General features: G+C 36.8%; 2 pseudogenes; one reads left to right on the top strand and one right to left on the bottom strand.

The window, feature by feature from the left end:
* The window catches only part of LOC735678 (beta-glucuronidase-like), a 469528-nt pseudogene that overhangs the window by 117620 nt on the left and 338935 nt on the right, over positions 1-12973 (bottom strand).
* The window catches only part of LOC112207696 (beta-glucuronidase-like), a 116134-nt pseudogene continuing 108567 nt past the window's right edge, over positions 5407-12973 (top strand).

Raw genomic sequence — 12973 nt, forward strand, 5'->3', positions numbered from 1 at the left:
GTATTTACATCTCATTGTGGTTTGAATTATTTTTTCAGATAACCAATATAAATAAAAACCTTTTAATAAGTTCATTGGTTATTTGAATATTTTATTTTTGAAGTGTCTAAAATATTTTCTTTTTAATCCAGTCCAGTTATTTTTCTGTGGTTTGCTTCTTGTTGTCTTATTGAGTTCATTGCCTTTTTAATATTCTTTTCCAGTTAACATTTCCCCCTCATTTATCTGAAATGTTTTCATTATATACCACCTTTCCATATCTGCCAGTGTCTTGATTTTCTATATGATCTTCATCTATCTGTATTTATAACTCATTTTAATCATAGAAGCTTTAAGAATTGCTTAATATTTTGTATTGACTCCAAATTCCATTGATTTTATAGGATATTTCTAGCTATTCTTGCTTCTTTATTCCTCCAAGTAAATTTGTCTATTTTTCTAAATCTGGAAAAAGAAATTCTAGAAAATATCGTTTTGTTATGACATAGAAGATATAAGTTTATTTAAAGAACTGGCACATTTATGATTTTAAGGCTTTTTCAAGAGCATGGAATTTCTTTCCCCGTGCTCAAGTCCAAATTTGTGCCATTCAGAAGTGTTTTCTAGTTTTTTTTATATATAGGTTTTAAACATTTCTGGTTAAGTTTATGCCCTCACATTTTATTTTAGTTTGGTTAATGACGTTTTACATGTGTGAGTTCCTCAATTATTTCTTTTAAATGTTCTGATTCAATAGGAACACTCTCCTTAGTATCCTTAACAGAAATGATTCTTGTTTATAGAATTGCTAAATAAGTAAAGAAATTTTGAGTTAAATCATGGCAAGGAGTTATAATTATACTAAGCTTTTTTGTTCCAAGAGATTTTGGCTCACTCATATGGTAATCTATATGAAAATTTTTCTGTGATATCTAATAGGAGAAAGATCCTCAATGATAGAATAGTGTTTCTTCCTAGCTGATTCATACATCTTTCTCTGCCAACATTTTGTTTGTTGAAGTGTTCCCCAACATATGACTCATTGCTTACTAAATCCCTATTGAGCAGCCAAAGCCCTGGTGACTAATTATGTCATTAATTTGGGAAAGTCAGAGACAATAAGACTGTCAGTTGAAACTTTGTAGGAGGTAAAAAAGTCACTGCTGTCAGCTGCAAAGATCCTTAAAATGGTCTTTAATAAAGTCAAATTTTGTGACAATAATTATTGCATCAAAGTCGGGGAAATACCTCTTAGATCAAATAAGATACATTGAAAAGCCAAAAATTATTTTTATCTCACTTTGTATTCTCATAAGGTCTATCCACTGTTACTTGGATATGAGACTTAACAAATGGAAAAGAAGACAGGGGTACTATCACACTGTATTTTCCTATGGCCTAATGACCACAATGGTTGATGAACTGCAGTAAAGTTTCTATAATATTTTCCATCTATTCATTTGCTCAATCACCTTGTAATGGTTATGTTGGTTAATTCTAGTCTTTCATGTGTAAGCAACAAAATGAGACTTAATGTGAAATATCCAGTATTTTTCTATTCTTACAAATAATTTTCAGGATCAATGCATTGAGGATTAGGAATGGCAATGTGTATTACTACTTTGATACCAACTATGTCCAATCTAATGTTGGAATTTGTTTGACAAAGTGTTGTGTATTTGAAAACAGGCAGCACTGAATAAAAAGAATATGGGCAGAAGAAAAATGGAAGTGTTTTGAATGGAAGTCTAAAATATTTATTGATCAATGCTGAACTGAGTAAGCAGGAGATGCCTGTACATAAATGACATTATCCTGTTCTAGTAACAGGGAGAAGCAGAATATCTGAAAGCTGTTTATTAATTTGATAATAATAAGATTAGAAACATGCAAATCAAGATTAATAGTATTCACTTCTAATTGGGTTTAGGTAGACTTTGACTATTTTGCTTCTGATGTTCTTATATTTTTAATTTTCTATAATGATCATATAATATATAATATTTTCATAATATTAAACATGTTAGAATTAAACTCCATTAGAGTGTATCTTTCCTAAAATAATATAAACATCCAATCTTGTCCTTAACAATTCTGTTCTCAAACATTAGCCTATTCCCTCAAGCCAATGTTGCTTTCGACCCATATTGTCCATCATTTCAATTTATCTCAAAGTTTTTTATTGCAACAATTAAATGCTTTGAATGATACCCAAGGCATAGTTCTATTTCAATACAATTTCAAAGTTAATAGTTACATCAAATTTTGTTGGTGCTCATTGAATTTTGTTATTAAAACCGTAAGTAGTATGTTTTATGCTGACTGAGGGAGATAAAAGTAGTAATGTTTAATATTCAAACTGTGATGACTGAAAAAAAAATGAGGCCTGTAAAATCTTATTTAATGTCAAATTTTAATTAAACAGGCTTAGCAGACCAAAATTAAAATCTCTATTATTTTTAAATTATTAATGACAGAAAACTAGATTGAGTGAACACTGGCATCTCTTTTCAAATAACTTAGTGGATGAGTTAAACATAAACTAGTTATTATAATGCAGCGAAGTATGTGAAAAATTTAATTTGAACCCTACTTAGCTTAAAATCCTGACATTCTAGGATGCAAGTCCTGCAAACTTTCCATATGTAATCAACAATTTTCTAAACATGCATGCTGTATCTCTCCTGTGTGACTTTGCATACATCATTCCCACATTCTAGATTATCCCAACCCACCTTAAGTGACTGCTTTTGCATAATCTCCCTTAAAATTCTAACTCAAGCACTGCATCTTTTGAGTCCTTCCCTAACATCTTAACATCTTCCTTCTTTCATTCATCATTAACTATAGTTAGTTATTATAGCACCTGTTAGCACTGTAAAATTATGTGTGTTACACAAGTACAACATGCAGACTAAGGTCGTGTATTACCTAGCCTCATATCAGCGTCACCTAGAACAGCAAAAATGTATGCAGATTAATCACAATATATTTGGATGTACAAAATATATTGAGAGCAAAATATGATGGAAATTTAGGTGATGCTCTTTGAGCATTGCTTCCATTTTCCAATAATGTAACCAGGAATCACTGTTCATGTAATTAAAGAACAATAAGTCTATGTGAATCAAAATATACATATACATGCAAATGTTAAACCTCAGTAGGAAGAGGCCCATTCTCTTGCTTCCTGCCATATATATATATATATATATATATATATATATACACATATATATATACACACACACATATATATGTTGTGTGTATATGTATATACACACAACAATCTATAGGCTTGCTTTTTAAAATAGTATAAGCAACAAATTTTAAGAGAAACAATAATGAGTGTGTAAAACATTAGATATGTGTATGTACCTTTGCTATTATTTGTGGAAATGGGGCTATAAAATAAGCTCCTTTATTTTCTTTTGTAAAACATTTCTTTAATATGAAGTAATGCAATATGTATTTATGTTCTAAGTGTTTTAACTTCCCTGGATATAAAATAATATCTTGTTCCTTTGATTCTCTTACATATAAGTGTATTTACTCTGATATTACTCCAAATACACCAGATATATTTAAAGTTGAAAAAATATATACTTTGGAATGTATTATCATCTTATTTCACATTAAGAAATCAAAATCTCTGGCATCCAAGTGCATTCCAGCCTGAAAAAAATTATGCAATTGTGAATTTAACAGAAAGCAAATTGCTCACATGTGGAGTCAACGTGAAGCTATATCAATATTTATTAAAAGTTCATATATTACTTTTGATCCCCTGGAGAGGAATACAAAATTCAAATAATTATTCTATTTTTATATCCCAATTTGTAATTATGAAACTCTAGCATTTTAATTTTTCTCTTTCAAGTTTACCTGAAGCTTCACAAAATTCTGTGAGGAATCTATTATAACAGGTATTTGGCTTATTTCCACACAAACAGAAGGAAATGTGTATTTTCTATGCCCTGAAGAATTTACTCTTTTCTGTAAATGACATATGGTAGTTAATTCTTTTTGGTAATAAAATATTCCTGTTTTTATGCCGAACAGCCTTTTCATTTAAATTCAGGGCAACATATCAAAGCTTTGCCGTAATAATACAGAGTAATCAACTAAAGTAATATAGAATTTAAATAACAAAGAGTTTAAACAATTTAATATGTCTTCTATTAATTTCAAACTGAAATTTTACAGAAATTATTTGGAATATGCTGCCAGCGTACACACACACACACACACACACACACACAATCACACGCTCACATCACACACTCACACCCAGCTAAAGGAAATTACCACAGCTATAATGATTTCATTAAATATCTGAAATTAAAGTTTATTTTGGACTTTTCAGCTGAAGCTCATAGTAAATAAAAGTAATATGATCACTGTTGCATACTGTGAATCAACAGCACACAGAAACCTTAGACTTTCTATATTTGCACAGCTTAATTATCCGAACTGAAACCTGAGGCCATCTGTGTCAACATGATTTCACAATTCATTCCAGAAAATTATTTTTCAGGAAAGTAAGGCTGCAAACCAATAAATAACTTATTGTTTGCTTCAGGAAATTTCTGCAAATCAATTTATGTCAGTAAGCAACTCTCCTCTGGGCCAACAGATTGCTCACCTGGGCAGGTAGCAGCTTGTGTCAATAACAGTTTACTTATGAAGACTTCTGTCATGGCCCTTAACTCACAGTGTCCCCCAATCCTAAACTCTATGTCCTGAACATTACCTCTTCTTATCAGTCATTGGTCTTGAAAGGCCCCGGGCAACCATTTGAGCCCAGACTTCAATACCCTATCAATACCACCTTATCATCTACTCTTCTAACATAACCCCTCAAGGTGGTGACCCCACTTACAGTCGTATTTTATTGAATTTAGCTTTCCCTAATCAACATGCTATTCTATTGGATGCAGTGTCAGAGGCAACAATCACAGAGGTTCTGAAAGCATCAGCCCACGGTTTTCTAATCATGGTTCAAGACCCTTAACACGAAACAGAAAGTTTCCCTGAGGCGCCGTAAACAACCCGTTTGGGCGCTTCCCTGATAATTATAGTGAAATCTGGCATCTAATTTTTTTTGGTGGACTCTCAAATTTTATATTTACGTTTTGCTTCCTAGAAATAAAAAATGTTTTTATAAGGAATTCTTTGATCGTTTATGTTTTATTCTTGATAGAAACCTACTTTATAACTTCGAACATTATTGATGTTCTTCCTGTATTTCTGAGAGGTGACAGCTTGCTGGCATCCCTCGCTGACTCTCGGCGCCTCCTCGGCCTTAGCCCACTCTGGCCGCGCTTGAGGAGCCCTTCAGCCCGCAGCTGCACCGTGGGAGCCCCTCTCTGTGCTGGCTGAGGCCTGAGCGGGCTCCCTCTGCCGGCGGGGAGGTGTGGAGGGAGAGGCGCGGGCCGGAACCTGGGCTGCCTGCGGTGCTCGCAGGTCCAGCGCGACTTCCGGGTGGGCGCGGGCTTGGCGCGCCCCGCACTCTGAGCGGTCGGCTGGCGCCGCCGGCCCCGCCGGCCCTGGGCAGTGAGAGAGGCTTAGCACCCGGGCCAGCAGCTGCGGAGGGTGCACCGGGTCCCCCAACAGTGATGGCCCGCCGGCGCCGCGCTCGAATTTTCGCTGGGCCTCACCCACCTCCCCGCGGGGCAAGGGGGCAGGGCTCGGGACCTGCAGCCTGCCATGCTGGAGCCCTCACCCTGCTCCCCGCCCCCGTCCCCTGCCCCCCGCCCCCCAACCGCGGGCTCCCGCGCGCCACCCCGAGGGGACGGGCGCCACCTCCTGCTACGCGGCACCCGGTCCCGTCAACCGCCCAACGGCTGAGGAGTGCGGGAGCGCGCCAGAGACTGGCGGGCAGCTCCGCCCGCGGCCGGGATGCACTAGGCAAAGCCAGCTGGGCTCCTGAGTCCGGTGGGTACTTGGAGAACTTATTACGTCTAGCTGGAGGATTGTAAATGCACCAATCAGCATGCTGTGTCTAGCTCAAGGTATGTGAACGCACCCATCAGTGCTCTGTGTCTAGCTAATCTAGTGGGGACTTTGGAGAACTTTTGTGTCTAGCTAAAGGATTGTAAACAGACCAATCAGCTCTCTGTAAAATGAACCCATCAGCTCTCTATGAAATGGACCAGTCATCAGGATGTGGGTGGGGTGAGATAAGGGAATAAAAGCGGCTGCCAGAGCCAGCAACAGCAACGTGCTGGGGTCCCTTTCCACAGTGTGGAGGCTTTGTTCTTTTGCTCTTTGCAGTCTTGCTGCTGCTCACTGTTTGGCTCTGCGCAGAGCTGTAACACTCACCAAGAAGGTCTGCAGCTTCACCCAAAGATATTCCAAAGATACAGAAAACTATATAGAGACATTTTGTATAGTTCTAATAGCATATAATCCACAGGACCCTGATACCCTGATCTATAATATGGGTTTTTTTATAAAATTGGTTTTTTGTATGCTATGAGGAATTTTACTTGTTAAAAAGAAGAGGTGGAAAGGCAGAATATGAAAACTATGAGAATGACATGAGACTATGAATTAGGTGAGAAACCAGAGAGATTTAGAAACCTGTAGAGATTGTGCATCCCCCAATGCCTTTCCCCTTAAAAAAATATTATATTCTAATCCAGTCCATCAAATAAAGTCTACATTCATTAGAAACATATTCTCTTGGTTTTTATAATTTCAATTTTTTTCAGACACAGATAATGCATATGCAGATTTGTTACTTTTGTACAGTGCACCCTGGTAGTGAGCATAGTACCCAGTAGGTAGTTATTCAGCCCATGCTCCCCTCTCTCCCCCACCCCCATAGCCTGCAGCATGTCTTGTTCCCATGTTAATGTTCCTGTGTGCTCAGTGTTTATGTTCCACTTATAAGTGAGAATGTGTGGTATCTGGTTTTCTTTTCCAGCACTAATTTGCTTAGGATTATGTCCTTAGCTCCATCCATGTTGCTGCAAAGGACATAATTTCATTGTTTTTTATGGAGGCATAGTATTCCATAGTGTATATGTACCACATATTCTTTATCCAATCCACCGTTGATGGGCACCTAGGTTCATTCCATGTCTGTGCTGTTGTGAATAACATGCTGATGAACATACGAGTGCATATATATTTTTCTGGTACAATAATTTATCTTCCTTTGAATATATACCCAGTAATGGGAATGCTGGGTCGAAGGGTATCTCTGTTTTAAGTTCTTAGAGAAATCTCCAAAATACTTTCCACAGTGCCTGAACCAGTTTACATTTCCACCAACAGTAGTTGTATAAGCATTCCCTTTACTCTGCAGCCTGGCCAACATCTAATTTTTTGACTTTTTAATTATAGCTATTGTGACTGATGTGAGTTGGCATCTTACTGTGGTTTTTGCTTGCATTTATTTATTTGATGATTAGTGAGGATGAGTGTTTTTTCATATACTTGAGTGTCTTCTTTTGAGAAAATACCTGTTCATGTCCTTTGCCTTTTCTTGATTTAAATTTTAAGTTCTGGGGTACATGTGCAGGAAGCGCAGTTTTGTTACATAGATAAACGTGTGTGGTGGTGGTTTGCTGCACCTATCAACCCATCACCTAGGTATTAAGCCCAGCATGCATTAGCTATTTTTCCTGATGCTCTCCCTCTCCTCAACCCCCTACAGAAAATTATAGTGTGTGTTGTGTGTTGTTCCCCACTGTGTGTTGTTCCCCTCCCTGTGTCCATGTGTTCCCATTGTTCAGCTCCCACTTATAAGTGAGAAGATGCGGAGTTTGATTTTCTGCTCCTGTATTAGCTTTGCCATTTTTAACTGGGGTTGTTTTATGCTTGTCATTTTTTCTTCCTTATGGATTTGTTATATTAGATCTTTATCAGATGCATAGTTTGCAAATATTTTCTCCCATTCTGTAAGTTGGCTGTTTACTCTGTGGATAGTTTCTATTGCTTTGCAGAAGCTTTTTAGTTTGATTGACTTTGACTTGTCAATTTCGTTTTTGTTGCAATTGTTTTTAGAAACTTAGCCAAAAATTATTTGCCAAGGCCAATGTCGAGAAAAATATTTCCTAGGTTTTGTTTTAGAGTTTTCATAATTTGAAGTCTTACATTTTAACCGTTAATCCATCTTGAATTAATTTGTGTGTATGGTGGAAGGTAAGCATCCAGTTTCACTCTTCTGCTTATGGCTAGCGAATTATCCCAGCACCATTTATTGAATAGGGTGCCTTTTCCCCATTGTTTGTTTTTGTTGGCCTTGTCCAAGATCAGATGGTGGTAAGTGTGCAGCTTTATTTTTGAGTGTTCTATTCTGTTCCATTGGCTTAAGTGTCTGCTTTTGTAACAGTATCATGGTTAGTGTACACTTATAGTATAGCTGGAAATTGGGTAGTATGATGCCTCTCTGGCTTTATTATTTTTGCTCAGAATTGCTTTGGCCATTCTGGCTTTTGGGGGTGTTCCATATAAATTTAGAATAGTTTTTTCTAATTCTGTGAAGAATGATGTTGGTAGTTTAATGGAGATAGCCTTGAATCTACAAATTGCTTTGGGCAGTATGGCCATTTTAACAATATTGATTCTTTTAATCTGTAAACATGGAATGTTATTCCATTTATTTGTGTTATCAAAATTTCCTTCCTTCCTTCCTTCTTTCCTTCCTTCCTTCCTTCCATCTTTCCTTCCTTCTCTCCCTCCTTTCCTCCCTCCCTTCCTTCCATCCTTCCTTCCTTTTCTTATTTCCTTCCTTTTTTGAGACAGGGTCTCACCCTTTCACCCAGGCTGGAATGCAGTGGAGTTATTATAGCTCACTGCAGGCTTGAACTCCTGGCCTCAAGCCGTCAGGGTAGTTAGGACTACAGGCATGTGCTACCATGCCTCGCTATTTAAAAAAAAAAAAACAATTTGTATAGATGAGGTTCCACTATGTTGCCCAGGTTGGTTTCAAACTCCTGGGTCCAAGCGATATACCTGCCTCGGCCTCCCAAAGGCATGAACCACTGCATCCAGCTTCAGATTTCAGCTGTGTTTTGTAATTCTCCTTGTGGAGATCTTTCATATCTTAGGTTAGTTGTATTTGCAGGGATTTTATTTTCATCCTAGGTGTTGTAAATATGATTGTGTTCTTAATTTAACTCTCAACCTGGATGTTGTTGTTGTATAGAAATGCTACTAATTGTTGTACATTGATTTTGTATCCTGAAACCTTGCTAAAATCCTTTATCATTTCTAGTAGACTTTTGTTGAAGTCTTTAAGGTTTTTTAGGTATAGAATGATATTGTTGGGTGAAGACAGATAGTTTGCCTTAATCTTTACTTCCTATTTGGGTGCTTTTCTCTTTTTCTGTTGCGAGATTGCTCTGACTAGGATTTCTGGTACTATGTTGAATAGGAGTGGTAAGAGTGGATGTCCTTGGCTTGTTTCATTTCTAAAAAAGAATGCTTTCAGCTTTTGCCCATTCAGTATTATATTGGCTGTGGGTTTGTTGTAGATAGCTCTTTTTTATTTTGAAGTATGCTTATTTGAAGCCTCAACTGTTGAGGGTTTTTTGTTTTGTTTTGTTTTTTTCATGAAGGGACACTGGATTTAATTGAAAGCTTTTCCGGCATCCATTGAGATGATCATATGGTTTTTGATGTAATTCTGTGTATCTGGTGAATCACATTTATTGATTTGCATATGTTGAACCAGCCATGCATCCCAGGAATAAAGCCTGTATTGTCATAGTAGATTAATTTTTTGATATGCTGCTGATGGATTCAGTTTGCTAGTACTTTGTTGAGAATTTTTGAGTCTATGTTCATCAACAGTGGTCACCTGGATGTTCTTTTTTTTTGCATCTCTGCCAGGTTTTGGTATTAAGCTGATTCTGGCTTCACAGAATGAGTTAGGAAGGAGTACGTTCTCTTCAACTTTTCTGGAATAGTTTCAGTAGAATTGTACTAGTTCTTCTTTATACTTCCGGTAGAATTTTGCTATGAATCCATATAGTCCAGGGCTTTTTGGCTTGGTAGATTTTTTATTACTTATTCAATTTCAGAGCTTCATATTGGTCTCTTCAGTATTTAAGTATCTTCCTGATTCAATCTTGGAAGATTGCCTGTTTTCAGAAATTTATCCATTTCCTCTAGATTTTCTGATTTTTGTGTCTAGAGTTATTCCTAGTATTCTCTGAGGAGTATTTTGTATGTCTGTGGGACCATTTTTAATGTCGTTTTTGTCATTCTGATTTATATATTTAGATCTTCTCTTTTTTTTCTTTGTTTATCTAGCTAAAGGTCTATCAATCTCTTTTTTTAAATCAACTCTTGGTTTCATTAATCTTTTGTATGGATTTTTGCATCTCAATTTCATTCAAATCTTCTCTATTTTAGTTGTTTCTTTTCATTCCTAGCGTTGATGTAGGGTTGTTCTTTTTTTTTTCCCCTAGTTCCTTTAGGTGTAGTGTTAGATTGTTAATTTGAAATATTTCTAACTTTATGATAAAGGCATTTAAACGTTCCTCTTAACACTGATTTAGCTGCATCCCAGAGATTTTGGTAATTTGTGTTCCCATTTTCATTAATTTCACTTTCTTAAAATTTCTCCCTTAATTTTGATTTTCACACAGAAGTTATTCAGGAGAAAGTTGTTTAATTTTCATCTATTTGTGTAGTGTTGAGAGATGTTGATATTTATTTATATTTTGATTACATTGAGATCTAAGAGTGTGCTTGATATGAGTTCATTTTTTAAAATTTATCCAGACTTGCTTTATGACCAAGCATGTGGTCAATGTTAGAATATGTTCCCTGTGCAGATGAGAAGAATGTATATTCTGTGGTTATTGAGTGGAGTGTTCTGTAGATGTCTTATTAGGTCCGAATGGTCAAGTGTGAAGTTTAAGTACACAGTTTCTTTCTTAGTTATCTGCTTTGATGATCCAATGCTGCCAGCCGGGGTGTTGAAGTCTCCTACAATTATTGGGTGGTCGTCTGTCTTTTTGTAGTCCAAAAAGAACTTGTTTTATGAATCTGGGTGCTCCATGTTGGGTGCATTTATATTTAGGGTATTTGAGTATTCTTGTTTGATCATATACTTTCTCATGACGTAATGCTCTTCATTCTTCAATTGTTCTTTTTAATTTTGATTAAAGTCTGTTTTATCTGATATAAGAATAGTTACTCCTGCTTTTTTGTTATCATTTGCATGGCAGATTTTCTCCATCCCCTTATTTTGGGCCAGTGGCTGTCATTACATATGAGATGAGTCTCTTGAAGACTACAGATGGTGAGCCTTGCATTTTTATCCAGTTTGCCATTGTACGTCATTTAAGTGGGGTGTTTAGCCTATTTACATTTATGGTTAATGTTGATACATGAGATTTTGATCCTATCATCATGTTTGCAGCTGGTTTTTAGGTAGACTTGATTGTGTAGATACTTTATAGTGCCTGTGAGCTATGTACTTAAGTGGGTTTTTGTGGTAGCAGGTGTCATTCTTTTTACTCAATGTATAGCACTCCCTTAAGGACCTTTCATAAGGCTGGTCAAGTTGAAATTGATAGTCCCTCAGTATTTGCTTATCTGAGAAGAAATTTGTTTCTTCTTCACTTAGGAAGTTTAGTTTAGTGAAATATAAAATTATTGCCTGGAGTTTATTTTCATTAATGATGTTGGACATAGGCCCTTAATCTCTTCTGGCTTGTAAGGTTTTTGCTGAGATATTTACTACTAGCCTAGTGGAGTTCTTGCTGTATGAAAACATGACCTTTCTCTCTAGCTGCCTTTAAGATTTTTTTTTCTTTTGTATTTACTTTGGTGAATATGATGACTATGTGCCTTAGGGATAGTCACCTTTTATAGTACCTAGCTGGGTTTGCTGTATTTTTTGGATTTACATGTCACTGTCTCTAGCGAGGTTAGGAAAATTTTCATAGACTCTATTCTCAAATCTATTTTCCAAGTTGCCTTTTCTCTTTCTTTCTCTTCTAGGAATGACAATGAGTCATAGATTTGGTCTCTTTATATAATTCCATATTTCTTAAAGCTTTGGTTCATTTTCTTTTTTTAATTCTTTTTTAAAATTTTCTTTTGACTCAGTTGATTCAACGAACCAGTCTTTGAGCTCTGAGATTCTTTCCTTAGCTTGGCCTACCTTCTGTTAATATTTCTTATTGTATTATAAAATTCTTATGCTGAATTTTTTCTGCTCTAGAAATTCAGTGTGGCTATTTTTTAAAATGGCAATTTCATCTTTCAGCACTTACTTAGATTGCTTTACTGGATTACTTGGATTGGGTTTCAACTTTCTCCTTAATGTTCATGAGCTTCTCTGCCATCGAGGTTCTGTATTCTATGTCTGTTGCAATTATTTTAGACTGATTAAGAACCATTGCTTGGTAGCTAGTGGGCTAATTTTGAGGTAAGAGGACACTCTAGCTTTTTGAATTGCCAGAGTTCTTGCACTGATTTTTTCTCTTCTGGTAGGGTTAGTGTTCCTTTAACTGTAGTGTATGTTGAGTATAGGCAATTGGTTTTGTTTCTGGATGCTTTGAAAGGGCCAGGGCTTTCTCTGTCCAGGATTTTTATGTATGAGTAATTCTTGTGTTTGGTTTCACAGGTGTATATGTAGCAGGATAAATTTTGATGTTGTAGTTTGGGATGTGATCCAATGCATGGTGCTTAAGAGCGATGGCCAGTGGCTAGCCTAATACCCAGTGGCATGGCTGTTTTATACTTCCTTTTGTTTGCAGGTGTGCTCTATAGTGGGGGTGGGAGAGATGCCTCCATCACCAGATCTGCTCCTGGGCCCTGGGGGAGTCTCCTGCAATCACTGTGTTTCTTGTGTTAGGTGTTCTAGGCCACAGGTCTCTCTCAGGCAGAGGCCCTTTCCTAGGAGCCATTCTGGGGAACTAGCTGTAGTGTTTGGGTTCCCTGCACAGGCTTCCTCCCTCTTCAACTCAGCTTCATTGCTGCCTCTCTATCCACTCAGCATTTTCTCTCTCAAGATCTGCCT

Source organism: Pan troglodytes, chromosome 5 (assembly GCF_028858775.2).
Source record: "Pan troglodytes isolate AG18354 chromosome 5, NHGRI_mPanTro3-v2.0_pri, whole genome shotgun sequence".
Lineage (NCBI taxonomy): Eukaryota > Metazoa > Chordata > Mammalia > Primates > Hominidae > Pan > Pan troglodytes.